This window comes from Equus asinus, chromosome 5 (assembly GCF_041296235.1).
Source record: "Equus asinus isolate D_3611 breed Donkey chromosome 5, EquAss-T2T_v2, whole genome shotgun sequence".
Lineage (NCBI taxonomy): Eukaryota > Metazoa > Chordata > Mammalia > Perissodactyla > Equidae > Equus > Equus asinus.
The window spans coordinates 79430213-79447486 of NC_091794.1; the positions used below are offsets into that span (position 1 = coordinate 79430213).

Sequence of the window (17274 nt, forward strand, 5' to 3'; positions counted from 1 at the left end):
CCCCAGGGTCTCAAGGAACTGAGGCTGTGCTTCCAGGGTGCACAGACAGCCTGCTATATGCTCCCCCAGCCTCTGCTGCCCTCCTCCATCCCCCTATCTAATCTTGATCTGCTCCCAGATCACCCCCACTGCTCCCAGCGAGGTCAGGCTGGTACTGAGTCACTGTGCATGCTCTGCCCTGGTCAGTGCGCCCAGTCCCAGCCACTACGAGAGCTGGTTGCTCCTTCTTTGAATAATATCCCTCAGCTACATCAGGATCAACTCCCCTGGGGAACAAAGAGCTATCTTATTTTACTCACCTAAAACGGGAGCCAATTCTATGATACAATTCATGCTCAGATGCTCCCTTCGGAACCAGGCCGAGGACAGTCTCCAGATGAGACCACATCCACATCCTTGCCGAACTTTCTTTCTCTGTCCTCTCCTGCTCCCCTCCTTCATCTTCTCCCAAGAGCACTCCTCCAATAAATCACTTAAACAAGAATCTCCACAGCAGGCTCTATTCTAGGGACCCTGGCCTATGAAAGCCTCGTGCCACTCATAACCAGCATCATCCAAGACCCCACGTCAGCCACAATCCATCATCTCTCAAAATTCAGCTTTACACAGTACCTCATACCTGGAACTAAATCCCCTTCTGTTTAAACTGAGTGTTGCAGGTTCCGTGGTCTGCAGCTAAGAACCTTAACCAATAACACAACGATTCACTCCAGATACGGTGGCAGTAACTGACCCTCCAGTGTGCGGGAGTCTCGCCTGGGAATGGGATTGGCCATCTGACCTGGCTGGGTTTGAAGTTCATGAAGATCCTACTAGTGTTGGGGGTAAGACAGTGAGAACTACTGGTTTATTTCTTGTTTTTATTTTTTTAATAATATATCGAATACTCATGAGTCCAACACTCATCCCAAGAGCTAAAATATTATCAATAACTTAAGTCCACCCATGCGTTGCTCTCCTATCCAGGAGTCATGCCTCCCTCGAGAGGTCACCACATATGCAGATGCCCAAATAAGGTAACATTTTGTTTTATTTGCTTTTGATCTTTATGAAAAGAGTAGTCTTTTGAGACTTGCTTTTTCACTCAAAATTATGTTGCTGAGATTGATCCATGTTGTGGCATGTAAAGGAACATTACTCATTTTCATTGTTGTGTAGTATTCCATCTGTGAGCGTACTACAACCTCTCCAGTCTGTGGTCAGTGGGCATTTGAATTGTTCCATCTTTTTGCTGTTACAGATATTATTACCGGCAACATTCTTGTCATATGTCTTCTGATGTGCGTGGCAAAAATTTCTCTTGGGTATGTACTGAAGAGTCAAACTTCTAGGTACACGATTATTCAACAGCATTAGATAATGTTGAATTGTTTTCCAAATTAGTTGTTCAACTTGCACACCCACCATTAACATATAAGAGATCTCGTTGATCAATGTTCTCTTCAGAAAGTATTGTCATACTGCTTAATTTTTGTCAACTAAATGTATGAAAATAGTACCTCATTCTGGTCTTGATTTACATTTCCCTGGTTATTCATAAAGTTAAGCATTTTGTCAATTTTTTGTCAATTTTTCTACTGAATTGCCTCTCTTTTTCTTATTATTTTATAGTAGTTATTTACATAGATATTAATCCCTTGCTGGTTACATGCATTACAAATATCTTATCCTTTGCTTGTGGCTCGTATTTTTATTTTTTCTGAGGTACCTTTTAATAAAGAGCAGTAATACATCTATTAAAGATTATTTTTATTAACGTCATGAATACCATCACACTAAACAATTCTCCAAAATTAGAATTATGATAAAATATGATCAGTAGTATTCTCATTTGTATTATTTAAATTATTATAAATAGTTTTTTACTTTAAAGCAATATGAAGTTCTTCCTAAAGATACCTAGTTAGTATATCTTCTCTTAAAAATTGTCCATCTATTTCCACATTTAATTATTTGAAAGTTTTTGGTCATTGTTTTTGTACACATAATTAGCAACTTTCAAATCATTATTAATTATTACAGCATTCTACTAGTGAAATATTAAATATACATTTATAGTTCCACTGATTGATAGAATTTCAGCATATAAAGCAAGAAGCATTTTCACTGAGTTACATCTTGAATGGTTGCCTATATTTGAAAGTGAATATTTAGATATTAACAATAAATCCAGATAACATGGCTTGCTTAATTTATTGATATTGTTATATTGATGAGATTAGACGGAAATCTCCACATTATTGATTATGGATCACACACAAGTTCAGAGATGTTAGAAACGATCCTGAAGTAGATATTTGGCTATTTAACCTTCTAAGGGCTGAAGTCAAAGCCACAGCTGAATAGCAGATGTCAGCCAAATACCAAGCTTGCAGCGAAACTTTGGCACATCCCTAATATGAAATTATTTCACATGGTGCATCATAAAATTATTTATATCTAGCCCTCTCTATATATTTGCATTGAAAGCCTCTAGAATGATGATCAACATACGTTGAAGATAATTGTTTTGGGGTAGTGGCGTTTGGGGCAGCTAAAAAAATTTTTTAGTACTTTCTGTATTAATTTTTATGATGAGCGTATATCTTTTAATGAGAGTTTATCTGAGAATCTTTCCGCCATCCCAATGTCATTAATTACTTACACTTAACAATACATGTTACTGGTTTTGTTGCTTATTGCTGCGTTCATCGCATTACGCTGTCCTTGCTTTTCAGCTAACTTTTCTCATTCATTTTTCACTTGGCTGAAGCACTTCCTCTAACAGTTACTTTAGAGAGGCTCCACAGGCAGCATTTGCCCCTCTTGCCACTTTCTACCTTTTCCACACTGCTCTGTGCCCCCAGGAGGCTGATCTTTTGGAACTGCATCAGGTGTCCCTGCTTCCTGACAGCATCCAATGCAGAATTGGCTCCTGCTTCCCTAACCCCTTCCCCAAACCCGAGTCCCCACAACGGAGCTGGCCCCTAGACTCCCCTAAGGTCCATTCTCCCTGCCATAGCAAAGCCCAATGCCCCGCCCTGGATTAACTACAGGTGTGCTCCTGCTGGGCTTTTGTTGGTAAATTTTGACATGCTACACAAACTCATTCCTCTTGAATCTATGGCCAAAGAAAAGAAAATTGCAAACTAAAAGCAAGCAGGGTGTCGTTGAGCTAGCCCTGATGGCCTAGTGGTTAAAGTTCAGCGCTCTTAGCATTTTGGCTCCCTGGGTTCATTTCCCTAGTCGGGGAACCACACCACCTGTCACAACCCTTTACAAAACTGTTTGATGCTATCTACTGAGGTTGAACATATGCATATCCTAGGAGACAGCGATTCCAATCCTAGGTATGTTCACCAAAAGACTTACTTATAATAGTCAAAAACTAGAAAACTCAAATGGATAAATTGTTGTGTATTCATACAATGGAATACTATACAACAATGGAAATGAGCAAGCTGCTACTACACACAACAACATGGATGAATCTCACAAATACAAGAGTATATACTGTATAAGTCTAACCATATAAAGTTCAAAAACAGGCAAAACCACTCCAGGGGGTTAGAAGTTGGGATCGTGGTCACCTTGGGAGGCATCTTTACTGGATGGTTATTGCGTGGACTGAATGCTTGCATCCCCCAAACTCACATGTTGAACCCCTAACCCCCAGTGTGATGGTATTTGGAGACGGGGCCTTTGGGAGGTAATTTGCTTTAGATGAGGTCATGAGGGTGGGGTCCCCATAACGGGATTAGTGCCCTTATAAGAAGAAACCAGAGAGTGTGCTCGCTCGTTCTCTCTCCACCATGTGAAGACACAAGAAGAAGATGACCTTCTGCAAGCCAGGAAGAGGACTCACCAAGAACTGAATCTGCCAGCACCTTGATCTTGGACTTCCTGGCCTCAAGCACTGAGAAATGAACATCTGAAATTTGAGCCACTCAGTCTATGGTATTTTTTATAGCAGCCCAAGCAGACTAAAACAGTCAGTTTACACACATGTGTTCAAGTTGTAATGACACTTTAAGCTATATACTTATGATTTATAAACTTTTCTTTGTGGGTGATTTCAATTAAAAGTTTATTAAACTAATGTATTCATATTTTATTTGCATACACAAAACCAAAAAACTTAACATCATTACCAGAATAAATCAACTTTTCAACATCTCTAATTCATAGATAAATCTTACTGTGTTCATAAGTTAAGCAAATTATGCCTTGGCCAGTTAAACACATTAAAGACATTTTCACCAGGAGAAATTTAGGCTCATAATAAAGCAATTTATTTACATACTTAAGGCATTCAAGCAAAAAGAATATTTTCTAAATCTCCCAAAACTAATTTTTGCCCAACCAGCTCTAAATCCAATCATATCAAAGAAAATTTTTGGTTTAAATCACTAGGAGCGTAGTAACTTCCCAGAAGGAGACGGAATTAAATACACATTTAAGGACAAAAACATTCACCATTAAGAAGCAACGTGTAACTCATCTGTTCTTACCTGCTCTGTCCCCTAAACCCTTCTGTTTTCCCCTTGTGACAAAAGCGTCCCTTTATTCGCTGGGGTTGTGATATCTCTCGGCCCCCATCTGTTCCTGGTGAATCAAGAGGGTCAGTGGGAATCAGAGTATTTCTCAGTTTAACTGACGTCCAGACTCACCCCAGGCGTGCATCCAATTCTACTTGGAAAGTTACTGGCTGTGCCTTCTTTTCTTACTTAATCACCTTCCTTAGTCCACTTCAAGAGAGGGGGAAAGTTCCTATCTCCACAGCCTTTGGTTTTCTCGCATGTTTAAGTAAAATCTTTGGGCTATTGCCATCAGCTACTCCCACATTCTGCCTCTGTAACCATTTCCTGACTTCTGGAAGTTAGGAGAAGCCACACAGCTCCCCACACTCACATACACACGTGTGTGTGCACGCGCCCCCGCCCCAGCCCCCACACTGTGTTCTCTTATGGGCCTGATTTTCAAACACTTTGGAGGCCATCCTCCTGGTAAAAAATCTTGCCTTTGGTGAATTTAGCCCAGCTCAGTCTGTCACATCCCAAATCTGATATTGTGTAAGTTCCTACAGCGTTCACTAGAGGGTACTACAACCCCGCCTCTGATACCAATGTGCTGCAGAATGGCTTCTGTGAATTCCCAGGGGAAACCTCCTCTTCCTATCTAACCCATCCACATGTTTCTGTCTGATTATTTCTTATACTAAGCACCTAAGAAAGAAATAGGTGGGACGAATAAGGAATGGAGTAGCACCCTTATCCATCCCCCTTTTCTCACATCCCTGGCCCCAGGGCAGGATATTCTCACGGTCCAGGCACTCTCTCCTTCAAGATGTATGTGACGGCTGGCAGATGTGCAATCAGTGAAGTTGATTTCATTTGAAGTTGGATCCCTGTCAATGCTCCAGGGAAAGTCAAAGGGCTGAGTTGGATCTTGGGTCATCATCCAAACCTAACCATGTCAACCATGGCAGCCCCATCTCCTGACCAGGCGGGGTCCTATCTACACCTAGCTCTTCTCCGGTTCACCCCCACCTCTCCACCTCCTTGTCTTCCCCCTCCTCCCACCCTTCACCCCAGGACCAGCTCTTACTGTTTTCTCTCCCCTAGGTTGTTATACCAAAAGTCATGACTAATCTCTCATTAGCCCACTGAGAGGAACGGGTGGCTTAATCCTATTAGCACAACTGCTTTATCTTAGAAAAACAAAAACATCCAACCTGTCGTAACAAAAACATTCCTATGACCTAGCCTTGCTAACTAATACAACTTTACTTCTTATGGTGCATTTTGAAATCAAAACCGACACATCTAAACATAAATATATTCACGAGGTGGCTGTTGAAAGTGCGTGTTTTTAAGCCAGATTGCCTTGGATCAAATCCTGGGTTTGCTATTTACTAGCCATGGGGTCTTGGGCAAGTTGCCTAAGCTCTGTGAGTGAGTTTCCTTAGCTATTAAAAGAGGAAAGTAAAACTATCTACTCCACAGGATTGTTGTGAAGATTAGAGGAGTTAATATGTATTTATATGATGAGTGACTATGTAAAGTGCTTAGAACTGACTCGGGACGAGTAAGTACTCAATAAATGTTGGCTGTTTTTATTTTCCTTTGCCAAATCTTGTGGAATATTCCCCATACACAGGCTGACATCTGTTTTATTTTTCTTATATTCCAAGGTGAGCTCATCCTAAATAGAATATCATTAATTTTTCTGCATATAACAAGACTGGGTAACAAGAAATTATGTAAGGAGTGTCTGGATGGCACAAATCTGTGTCACATTAGCTGGTGGTGACATTGGGTTATGTGCAGCTTAGTAAGAGTGATCCTGTGTTGTTGATGACAGTGTCTGAAGAATACTGGATGGTAAATGACTGTGGGAGATACACAGCCTGGATGAAAATGGGTTAAGGATTAATTAAACTGGGGTTAAAATAGTTTTAGGATAACACTAGGTTGTGTGTGAAACTGGGTTATAGTTGAGAAAGAATTTGAATAACATAGGGTTGTGGGTAAGACAAGGTCTGGATAAAACCAAGTTTTCATGTCAATAGTACTGGACAGTGGTATGCTGGTAACTGTTTATTGTCTCTCCAAGAAAAACAAGAAACTCATATTTGCAGCATTTTCATATTCTTTGGTATAAATACTCCCGTCATGGCAATCTGAAGCCACCAATGAGACACCACGATGAGCCACTTAGGAAGGTCTGAGAAAGAGAAAAGAGTCCAGAATTGAGCTTGGAGCACCGCCAACATTTCTAGGCTTCGTAGAAGAGAAGAAACTGATTAAGGGGACTGAGAAGTTGCTGCCAGAGGGGAAGGGGGAAAGTCAAGAGACTATGTTATCAAAAAAACCAGAGAAAAGAGCGTTATAAGAAGGAGAGTGTGGAGCCGGCCCCATGGCCCAGTGGTTAAGTTCATGTGCCCTGCTTGGGGCCCAGGGTTTCGCTGGTTCAAATCCTGGGCACAGACATGGCACCACTCATCAAGCCATGCTGAGGCGGCATCCTGCATGCCACAACTAGAAGGACCCACAACTAAAATACACAACTGTGTACCAGGGGCTTTGGGGAGAAAAAGGAAAAATAAAATCTTTAAAAAAAAAAAAAGGAGAGTTGTCAACAGAGTGGAATATTTCTGAGAGGTTAAGACAGATTAGCTCACAGAAGTCATTGTGCACCATGGTGACACCTGTAACCCTTATGCATCAGACGCTGTGTCCACCCAGGTTCACCATAATCCCTGGTGTGGGGCATCTGTTGTCTTGGCCTGCTCAGCTGCCCTTCCCTCCTTGGTAACAGCATCCACTCTCCTACAGAAAACAACTTCCCTCCCTTAGTCAGGTGGCTCTGATCTCATGGCCGCAGGTAAAACTATGATCACCTGACCCAAGCTAAGCCAATCAGAGCCATTCTTTGGGATTTGTAAGTACTGAGGCAAGAAAAAGCTTCTCTCTTTTCCTCTGACATCACTAAGCTGGTGTGACGTAAGACTGGAGCTGTTTGGGCCCTGTGGTTTCCTGCAATAGAAGAAGCCCATCTGAAGCAGAAGCTGTAATGAGAAATGGGGAGAATGTTCGAGTCCCTGAATCCAGATCCACTCTTGTTCTCTCAAGGTCTGAGTCCATAAAGAGCACGTACCATGTGCCAGGCACTGTTCTAAACACTTTACAGGTATTGGCTCAGGAATCCCAACAGCCTCAGGAAGGTACTGCTTGGGTACTCCATGTGAGAGATGAGCAAGTTTGCCCAGGGCAGCAGAGTGCCAGAGCTGGGATTTCCCCCTGGGCAGTCCGGCTTCGGAGTTGGCACTCTACATTTAGGCTGGATCATTCTCTGTTCGGGGGGCCTGTCCGGTGCATTGTGGGATGTTGAGCAGCATTCTTGTCCTCCACCCACAAGATACTAGAAGCACACCTTCCCCCAAGTTGTGACAACCAAAAATGTCTCCAGACATGGCCAAATGTCCCCGGGGGCTGAGAGGCAAAACTGAAACCACTACTGCCACTCTATTGCCTCCCAAACTCTTTTTGAATTGTTAATCATTGGTCAACCAGATCCTATGTTAGCCACAGCTCAGGGTCACCCAATCTGCATGTGAAATACAAACAACCCAAGGTCCCTCAAACCCTGGGTCACCCACAACGCATTGCCACCTAGACCTTTGTTCAAAATCCCACGTCACCCACCAGTCTGTGTTCTCAAGACTTCCTGTCACTCAAAGTCCTATCACTGAGATCTATGTAACCCATTGCCCAGTAGTGGCCATGCCCTCTGTCACCAACCACAGTTTCATGGAGTCAGGGTCACAGAGCTCTTCACAGGGACAAAGGGCAAAATACACACCAAGACAGGGAGAGAGGAACCCAGGCACTCAACACAAAGGCAGGGAGGGGCAGAGATACCCACAGAAGCAGAGAGACTCACAGAGACAGAGAAAGGCCCAACACCCTCAAGGCTACAGCTGGTTATGCTAAATGGGTCACTGGAGACCCACCAAGGCCCCAAGCCTGGCCTGGTGCCTTCAGGCCCCTCCCCCCACCTCTGGATTAGACCTGGGGGTAGGGAGGCCAGATTCTGAGGGTAAGGAGCTTACACCCAATGTGACAGCTAATCGCCCACACAAGGCCTCTGTCTAGGTCACCAAGCCCTGAGCAGCTCCCACCCCCACAGTCACTCTTCTATTCCTCCCATCAGGTATTCGATTGACAAGATCTCATCCCTAACACTTCACAGCCCAGCAGGGCAGAGGCAAGAGGTCAGACCCTCCCAGCTTCCCCTCCAGCTCTGCCACCAGAATGCCAGGAGAAGGCAAGAGATACCCACCAGCATCTAGAGTGTTGGGGGTTGGGGGATAGAGAACTTGAGCTTCCCACTGAATTGTCTCAGGAAGGATCTGGCAGAGACCAGAGAAACATCTTCCCTTGAGTTGAGAGACATGGTAGGGAGTGGATAGTCTTTTCTCTTCTGGGCTCTCCAATCCACGGGGCCCCTGAGCATTAGGGAGATGACAGACTCAAGCCTATGTTTTTGGGCAATAAAAGACTTTAAAGCAGCCCCACCCCACTCCCACGCTGGCCTGGCCTGGTTGCCATAGTGATGCCCCAGTTGCTCCAGAGGCGGCTGCTGGTCCTTGAAGTGGGAGTGGTGGGGGCAGTGGATCCTCAAGCTGAGGCAGGTTGGGGTGAGAGGTCAGAGCTGAATGAGAACATTCCTGACTGTGGCTGGGGCTGAGAGCCCACAGTTCGTCGCACTCCTGCTTCTCTCAGCTCACGCCCCATCTCCACCCTCTCCCTCACCCTCCAGCCTCCACTTCCTCTGCTGCTCCCTGAGAGTGGCTGTCTCAGAGTCCAAATCCACCTGTATTTCCATGCTGGAGCACGGGGTTCTGGTTTGAGGGCTGCTCAGTGGGCTCAGGTATGTAGGCTCATGTGAGGAGCTCAAGTCTCTTACGGGTAAGGGCTCAGAGAGGTTCCAGTGGGGAGGATAGGGTGTGAAGGCTCAGCATAAAGGTTTTGGAAAAAAAATTCAGATGAGGCATCGGTGAGGGTTCAGGTTTGGGGCAAACAGGCCCTAAATGTGACAGGGGCTTCAGTGGGGTCTCAGGGGCAAGGACCCAAATGTGAGAGCTCAGGTGATGAGCTGCGCTAGTGTCTCCCTTTAGCGGTAACTTGTTACTAAACATAATTGTTAAAGCACTGATCTTTAGATGAATTACTTTTTTAAATGTATAAATTTAAAGGAATTTAAGGTCAGTTGCATTCCTAGACATTTCTCCTAACCTCTCCGAGACTGTTTTCTTATCTATAAAATGGGCACAATAATAGTAGTATCTAGCTTGTAGAGTCAACGTGAGGATTAAATGACAAAATGAATGTAAAGTTCTTAACATAGAAAGTTCTCAATAAATAATAGATTTAGAAAAAAAAAAAAAGGTCCTTAGAAACAGAAGCGAGAAAAAGAAGCAAGAACACCAGGATGGCCGGCCCGGTTGTGCAGTGGTTAAGTGAGCACGTTCCGCTTTGGTGGCCTGGGGTTCACCGATTCGGATCCCGGGTGCGGACATGGCACCGCTTGTCAAGCCATGCTGTGGCAGGCGTTCCATGTATAAATTAGAGGAAGATGGGCATGGATGTTAGCTCAGGGCCAGTCTTCCTCAGCAAAAAGAAGAGGATTGGCAGTAGTTAGCTCAGGGCTAATCTTCCTCAAAAAAAAAAGCTAAAAAAAAAACAAAACACCAGGAATTGTGTAGAGACCAACCAGCCAGCCGATGTTATCCAACTATTGAGGAATTGATTTTTCAGGAGATATTGAGGGAACGATTTTTCTTCTCATTAAGGAAGACCAGGCTGTATGGGGAGAAGATGACAACAGGCACATTCCACAAGGGAGAGGGAATGCTGCCAATCACACTGAGAACACGCTGAAAATCTGTAGCTTAAATGCCTTGTAATGTAAGCAGTAAAATAAGCTTATTCTTTAATAGAACATTAATAACAACAAAGGTCTAAGGCAAAAAAATAAAGGTTCTGGGTTTTTTAAAAGTAAAACTCCAATTTAGTGGTTCTCGAACTTTTTGGTCTGAGGACCCCTTTACAATTTTAAAAATAATTGAGGATCCAAAGAGTTTTGTTTAAGTGGGTTTTATCTTTGATATTCATTGTGTTTAGAAGTTAAAATTGAGAGAAATGTAAAATATGTATTAATTCAAAATAACAATATAAATGTATTATGTGTTAAGAGAAAATAATATATATCTATGAAAAATAGCTACGCATTTTCCAAAACAAAAACTTTAGTGAGGACAGTGGCATCATTTTACACTTTTGCAAATCTCTTTAATGTCTGGCTTGATAGAAAACAGCTGGATTCCTGTATCCACTTCTGCATCCAATCTGTTGCAATATGTGGTTTTAGTTGGAATACGTGAAGGAAACTCAGCCTCACAATGTATGTGGTTGGACAAGGGAGATTTTAATAGTCTTTTCAGTTCATGTGGATATTCTTTGATACTACACCAAAACTCGACAGGTGACGTTTCTTAAGGGTTAGTTGCAGTGTGGAATCTGAAACTGTTATCAACGAACTTTTCCTATTCCGTTACATTAAAACCCATTGGTCTGTCTTGCACTTTGAATGGATCTTTTATCCATGCATGACTTTTGAACATCACGTACTAATCATTTGGAAAATATTGGTTCACTGAGCTATGCAGATTTTCCAAATATTGACACATTTCATTACATGATACCAATCAACCAACCAACCAGCAAAACGAAAACCAAAAAAACCCATGCATTCAATAATGTCGTTGCCAATCGCCTCAAAATTGAGAAGCTTTCAAACTCATGGTAGCAGACAGAATTCTTCTGAATTCTAATTTTCATTTGAAAGCTCTGATTTTATCATTGGCAACAAACATTAATAATTTTCCCCCTTGACACAACAGGCTCACTTCATTCGCTTTCGAGAAAATGTATACCACATACTCAAGTCGGAATAACTACTTTTTTTCATTTATTCTTTTAAGTAAAACTAGTGTTCACTGAGAAAAGTGACTTTCGGCTCACAACTCCATCTCAAAAGTGCTTTTCCTCGAGATAGCTATCATACTTCAGCACACAGCAGACAGACTTTATATGCTTCCCACTTGTCATACAAAATACTAAAAAGATATGTACTCAAGGGTTGAAAGTTAATAAAATTAATAATTATACTGCTTCACCAAGGGCATTTTTAAGTGAAATGCTTCTCCCACCCCCAGCCCCCCGCCCCGCCTTTCTTACTGTGCTTGCATAGTTCTAAGAATGCAAGCGGAGAAAAATACGAAGGCGGAGAGAAAGACAAAGACAGCTAGTACAGTTAGGGGCAAAGCCTTGATTCCTACGTGGGTACCAACAGTTTTATCCACTGCTGCCCTTGTACCATTTGTGCTGAGATCAGTGAAGCGAAAATGGCAAATAACAATTTAGTATTATTATGAAAATCATTTTTGCCTTGTGGATCCCCTGGAAGGGTCTTGGAGACCCCCAGGGATCTGTGAACAACATCTTGAGAACGGATGAGCATCGATGCTCACATTAATGAAAGAATTAGAATAGTCATATTCACTTAACTTTTTAAATGAGTATTTTTTTGAGATGTCACTCAAAGTTTTGTAAAATGCTCTCAGAAACATCCCATGGAAAAAATGAAAACCAACTCCATTTGTGGTACTTTTTGCTTTACTTCCTCCAAAAAAAGGGAAGGAATAAGAACCGGGTAGGCCCGTGGGAATGCATCAGGCACGTGAAGTCATCTGTCATGTGTGTCACGGAGAGCAGATGCAGTCCTGGGACCGCAAAGGCTAGTGGTGCTGGGAACTCACGGCCCTCCGTCACCTTCCCCACAGTCTCACCAGCCACACACCCCTACACAACACACACACGCACACGCACAGGCAGACGAGCCACACACTTTGCCCTGGCTAATTTCACACAGCATAAATGATGAGCCCAACCATGGTTATACTCACATGATACAATCATACAGCTACCAAAGCCACACAGAAAGTCCCAATAGTCAAACACCCAACCTTATTGTCCTCAACACCAATTCACACTGTTTTATATTCACAGTTGGAGAATCCCAATGACCATACACCCAATCACAGTTACACTCAAACAATTAGTGTGGCACAGAAAACATCTACTGGATCAGCATGCGGCTATGTGTACACACTGTTCACAAGGTGAGAGCAGGAGTTTTGAAGATGGGCCAACCTGGGTTCAAGTTCAAGTTCAACCACTTACTAGCTCTGTAACCTTGGGCAAATTATTTAACCTGCCTGAGCCTTAGTTCTAGAAAATGGAGATAATTCCTCCCTTGTAAATTTGACGTGAGGATGACATAGAATAACCAGATAAGTCACAGCACCTTGTCTAGCCAGATGTGCCCCAGGGATCCAGCTGTAACTGCCATGTATGGCTTTTGTCACCAGAGGGCACCATGGCTCCAAGGTGTCTGTGGGGGTTGCTGGAAGAAACCGTGCCAAAAAGCCCAGGATTCCTGGGAAGGATTCCTGAGGCGAGTGCAGACTGGGAAGGTGTGGGGATGCATATGGGGCTGCGCAGGCTCTGAAACCCCAGCGGGGCCTAGGCCACCCGGATGTACTGCTGGGTGAGTGGGCACCTCCTGGGAGCATCCTGAGCTCGCCTAGGAAGGAGGATGTGTATTGACCATATACCAGGCCCTCTTCCATGCCTGCTTCACCCATATTTAATCCTCACCACAATACTATGATTGATAGTCACTACCCATAGTGTTCCTGTCGAGGAATATTGAGGAAACTGAGGTCCCAGTTTACCCAGCTATTAACTGGTAGACCTGGGATACAGATGCAGGCAGCCTGGCTTCAGAATCCATGTTCCTACCCACTACTCCACATAGCTCTCCCAGGGATCCCTCCTCTCCCCCTTCCTGGGGCTCTGCCAGGGCTCTCTGATCCCGGCTGTCTACCCTGGAGCTCAGCCAGACCCAGCTGACCCTTTCCCCTCTTCCAGCCTGCTCCCTGGGCCAGCCCATGGTAAGAAGCTTATCAGCCATGTGGGGGGTACAGATAAGGCAGCCCCCCCAACACAGCCTTATCCAGCCCCGCCATCCCCCACTCCCTGGAGTTGTGGGGAGCTGCCAGCAGACGGAGCCCCACCCACCCAGACAGCCATCCACCACCCACACCGGGAGCGTGGTGTCACTCTCCATGATGTCACACTCCCTATGATGTCATAATTTGTAGTGACATCATTTTGCTCTGTCCCTCCTTCAAGTCTGAAGCGGTTGGTCAGAAGGGAGTTGGGGAAGTAGAGTCAGAGAGGAGCCCTACTCAGGCTCCAGGTCCACAGGCTGGGTTGGGCTGGACTAGGAAGAGGGGGGGTGGTGTCAGAGGATCCTCCCCAGGGCAATGGCTATTTTTGGTGTTGGCTGCTCCACTTATAGCCACCCCTCTTCCTGCCTTCCCAATCCAAAGAGGCTCTGGGTCCAACAGGGGCAGGGGCAGTGGAAGGAATCTCCAAGCCCACTGCCGGGCAGCTTTGGGGTTAGCGTGTAGCTCTGAACCAGCCCCTCTGCTCCCCAGGGAGGCCTGATCCCGAGACCCGATGGTCTGAGGGAAGAGGGGCCTTACATTCCCATCCCCTGGAGGAGCAGTGAGGCAGGGAGGGATTATAAGGATGGCCAGATGGATGGACATAGGCAGACCCACTCTGACAGTCACACATGTCAACTTGCTGACACAGTCTGTGCTCACAGCCTCGTACCAACACCATCACATACCAGCAGCCATTGGCCACAGACGGCGACATGCTGATGCACACCGACACGCTAACACAGGCACATTGGTTGCACATATTGGGCACATATTGGGTCACATGACCCTTACAGAAGAGCAGAAACCCCCTTTCTCTCATGGCTGTATTCCTAGAGATTAGCACAATCCCCAGCACATGGTAGATGGACAGTCGTGTGGTGAGTAAATGGACATTCAATTACATGGGCCCTGTGACCAGAGTGGGGATGAGGCTGGAGGAAAAGCCATCCCTCCTGGCCTTGCCAGACCAGGATGGGAGCATCAAGGAAGCATTACTGCTGCCTCCAGCACCACCCTCAGCCCCAACTTTGGTGATGGATACTCCTCAGATAATACCAGTCACTGAAGGTACCTGAGTCATGCAGGGGCACCGCTCCCTCCCCTCCAGGTTCTTTTCCAGTGAATTGGGACATTGGCACTCTGAAAGTCAGATGTTGGGAGCACTAGGTCGTCTAGATGTTGGGCACCTTGGGCATTAGGCCCCCTCGGTGTTGGGCATTCTGGGCTCCAGGTTTGGGGTTCTCTACAGTGTTGAGAACTCTGGCACCCTTGGCATTGGGAATTCTGGACATTGGGAGTGCTAAGGTATTTAGAAGTCTAGGCATTGAATGCTCTGGACATCAGGGTTGCCCCCCAGACAGGGTCAAAGTCAATGTTTCCAATCTGTATACCTAATTTTACCTGGAGCTGCTGAGGTCCAGTCTGGAAGCCTGCTCTGAGCTCCATGATTGGCTCATGCTGCCCCCATGGACCAGGGCCGGAGAATGGCCTGATGGGCACACGGAGCCCCAGAGACAGCTCTTGGATCTAGAACCAATCTAACCCGCTCCTGTGCCTGGGGACAGGGCAGGGAAGTGCCAGGCACTGACCGCTGCACTTCAAGTTCAAGGGAGGAAGAATCTGACAACAGAGCCCAGGCGGGTTACTCCCAATAATGTTTCCCAGCTCCTGAGTCTGGGGCTCCAAGGAGGTAGAGACCACTGGTCAGGCCAGGCTGCAACTCAAGGCAACGTCCACCCTCCCCCAACTTCTCAGCAGGCCCCTTAGCATGCCTTCACCAGGGTGCCCAGTGCTTCCGGATACTACCGTGCCCCCCAGAAGTGGCCCACGTCTGGTCTTATCTCTGTTCCCACCAGACACACACCTAAGCCGACTCTGTGTGTCCCAACAGAGGCCTTGATCCTGCAGGTTGATGATGACAAATGAGGAAACCAGCCAGCACTGGGGTATCTGCTGCTGGGCCCAGCCCTCCCTGAAAATAGCCCTGTGACCCGAGGCTCCTGAGACACGCGTTAGCCTGCAGTGGGTGAGGCCCAGGGGACGCTTTTTCTCTCAGTGGGTGGGGCCCCGTGGCTGTGTGCCCTCTTGCTGCTCTGCCCCAGGAAAAAGCAGGCCAGCAGGATGTCTCACCCCATCGGTCCTCCTGTCTGTCTTCAGGCCTGATCTCCCTATTCTCCCCACAGTGGCCCAGGCTGGCTGCACCCTTCCCACCCTGTGAGCCAGCTGCCCAGGGCCAGGAGCTCACAGCCAGTGACGAAGGCCATCCCAGCTTTGACCTGGGCTCAGCCCAGACCTGCCTCCCTTGGGGCCTCGTTCTGCTTGGAAAAAAAACGGCAGCTCTAGTCCCTGTCTCATGGAGAAGTCTTTTCAAACCAGAATCTTTTCTCACAAGCTTTTCCTTGGGACTGAGCTCACTGTATGGCTGCCCGAAGCCCTTTCTGGATCAAGGTGGGTAAAATACACACATCCATAAATCTCTCTATATGTATACAAATATGCTTTGTGTTATATCATGTTTGTCTAGCAGAACCCTTGTGGGCAGCATCTCCAAATTCCCCAAACACCACAAGGACAATCTTCTCTTTCCCCCACCCCATGGGCTAAGGTGCTAGGCTGCCTCCCTGCCCCCAGATTAATCCCAAATGCTCCCTCTTCCTGATGGGGCCTCAGAGGGCTGAACCCTGACATCCCACTCCCTACCCTGCCCCAAGCCCAGACCTCCTGGGGGTCTGGCTCTGAGCATCCTGAACATGGGTCCCTTCATATTGAGTCTCTAGGGTGAGATGGGAAGCCCCACTTTCCCTGGGCCATGACAATTCCCAGAACCTTCACTGACATGCTGGATGCCCTCTTCTTGGCCTACACTCACCCCCAGTCTACTGCTTCAAGGGGGAAGGAGGACATTGTCCCACCCTCTCACGCTCTTCCTTGTCCCCACTCTGTTACTTGGGGGCCTCTTCCAACAGCCTGCATCCTGCCTTCCCTGTGTGGTGGCCCTTTTTGACAAGCCTCAGGGGGGAAGGAGAGAGGGAGAGACCAAAAACAGAATTTATAGGGGCTGGCCCGGTGGCACAGTGGTTAAGTTCACATGTTCTGCTCGGCAGCCTGGGGTTCACTGGTTTGGATCCGTGTGTGGACCTACACACTGCTTGTCAAGCCATGCTATGGCAGGCATCCCACATATAAAGTAGAGGAAGATGGGCATGGATGTTAGCTCAGGGCCAGTCTTCCTCAGCAAAAAGAGGAGGATTGGCAGCAGATGTTAGTTCAGGGCTAATCTTCCCCCCCCCCAAAAAAAAAAAAAAATTTATATCCTGGCAGGAGAGACCAGGAGGTCTTAGATCAGACCTGCCCAGTCCCTGGAGTTGGACACATATGCCACTATACAGAGCTGCTGCAGTGCACACACAGTCTACCACAAACACAGATCCACCTACACAAATCCACAGGGTCGAGAGGCACAGGCACAGCAGACTGTTCAGGCAAGGAAGCATGCACGCACAGACAAGACACCTGCAATTTGTTCATAGGAGAATCTAAATTTCAAACGTTATACCTGCCAGGTTTGGGACAAAATAAAAATGAAAATAATCTTGCTGATGAGACCAATGTGTCCTCCAGATCTGATCATGTCTCCAGTGTGAATAGGTTGT

The 17274-nt window shown here is 46.0% G+C and overlaps 1 long non-coding RNA gene across 1 annotated transcript in view; it reads right to left on the reverse strand.

Moving 5' to 3' along the window:
- The window catches only part of LOC139045446 (uncharacterized), a 35349-nt gene extending 30639 nt beyond the window's left edge, over nt 1-4710 (reverse strand). The window contains exon 1 of the long non-coding RNA XR_011503766.1: nt 4491-4710. This is a non-coding gene — a long non-coding RNA (uncharacterized lncRNA). The remainder of the gene's footprint in view (nt 1-4490) is intronic.
- Nucleotides 4711-17274: the final 12564 nt, after the last annotated feature.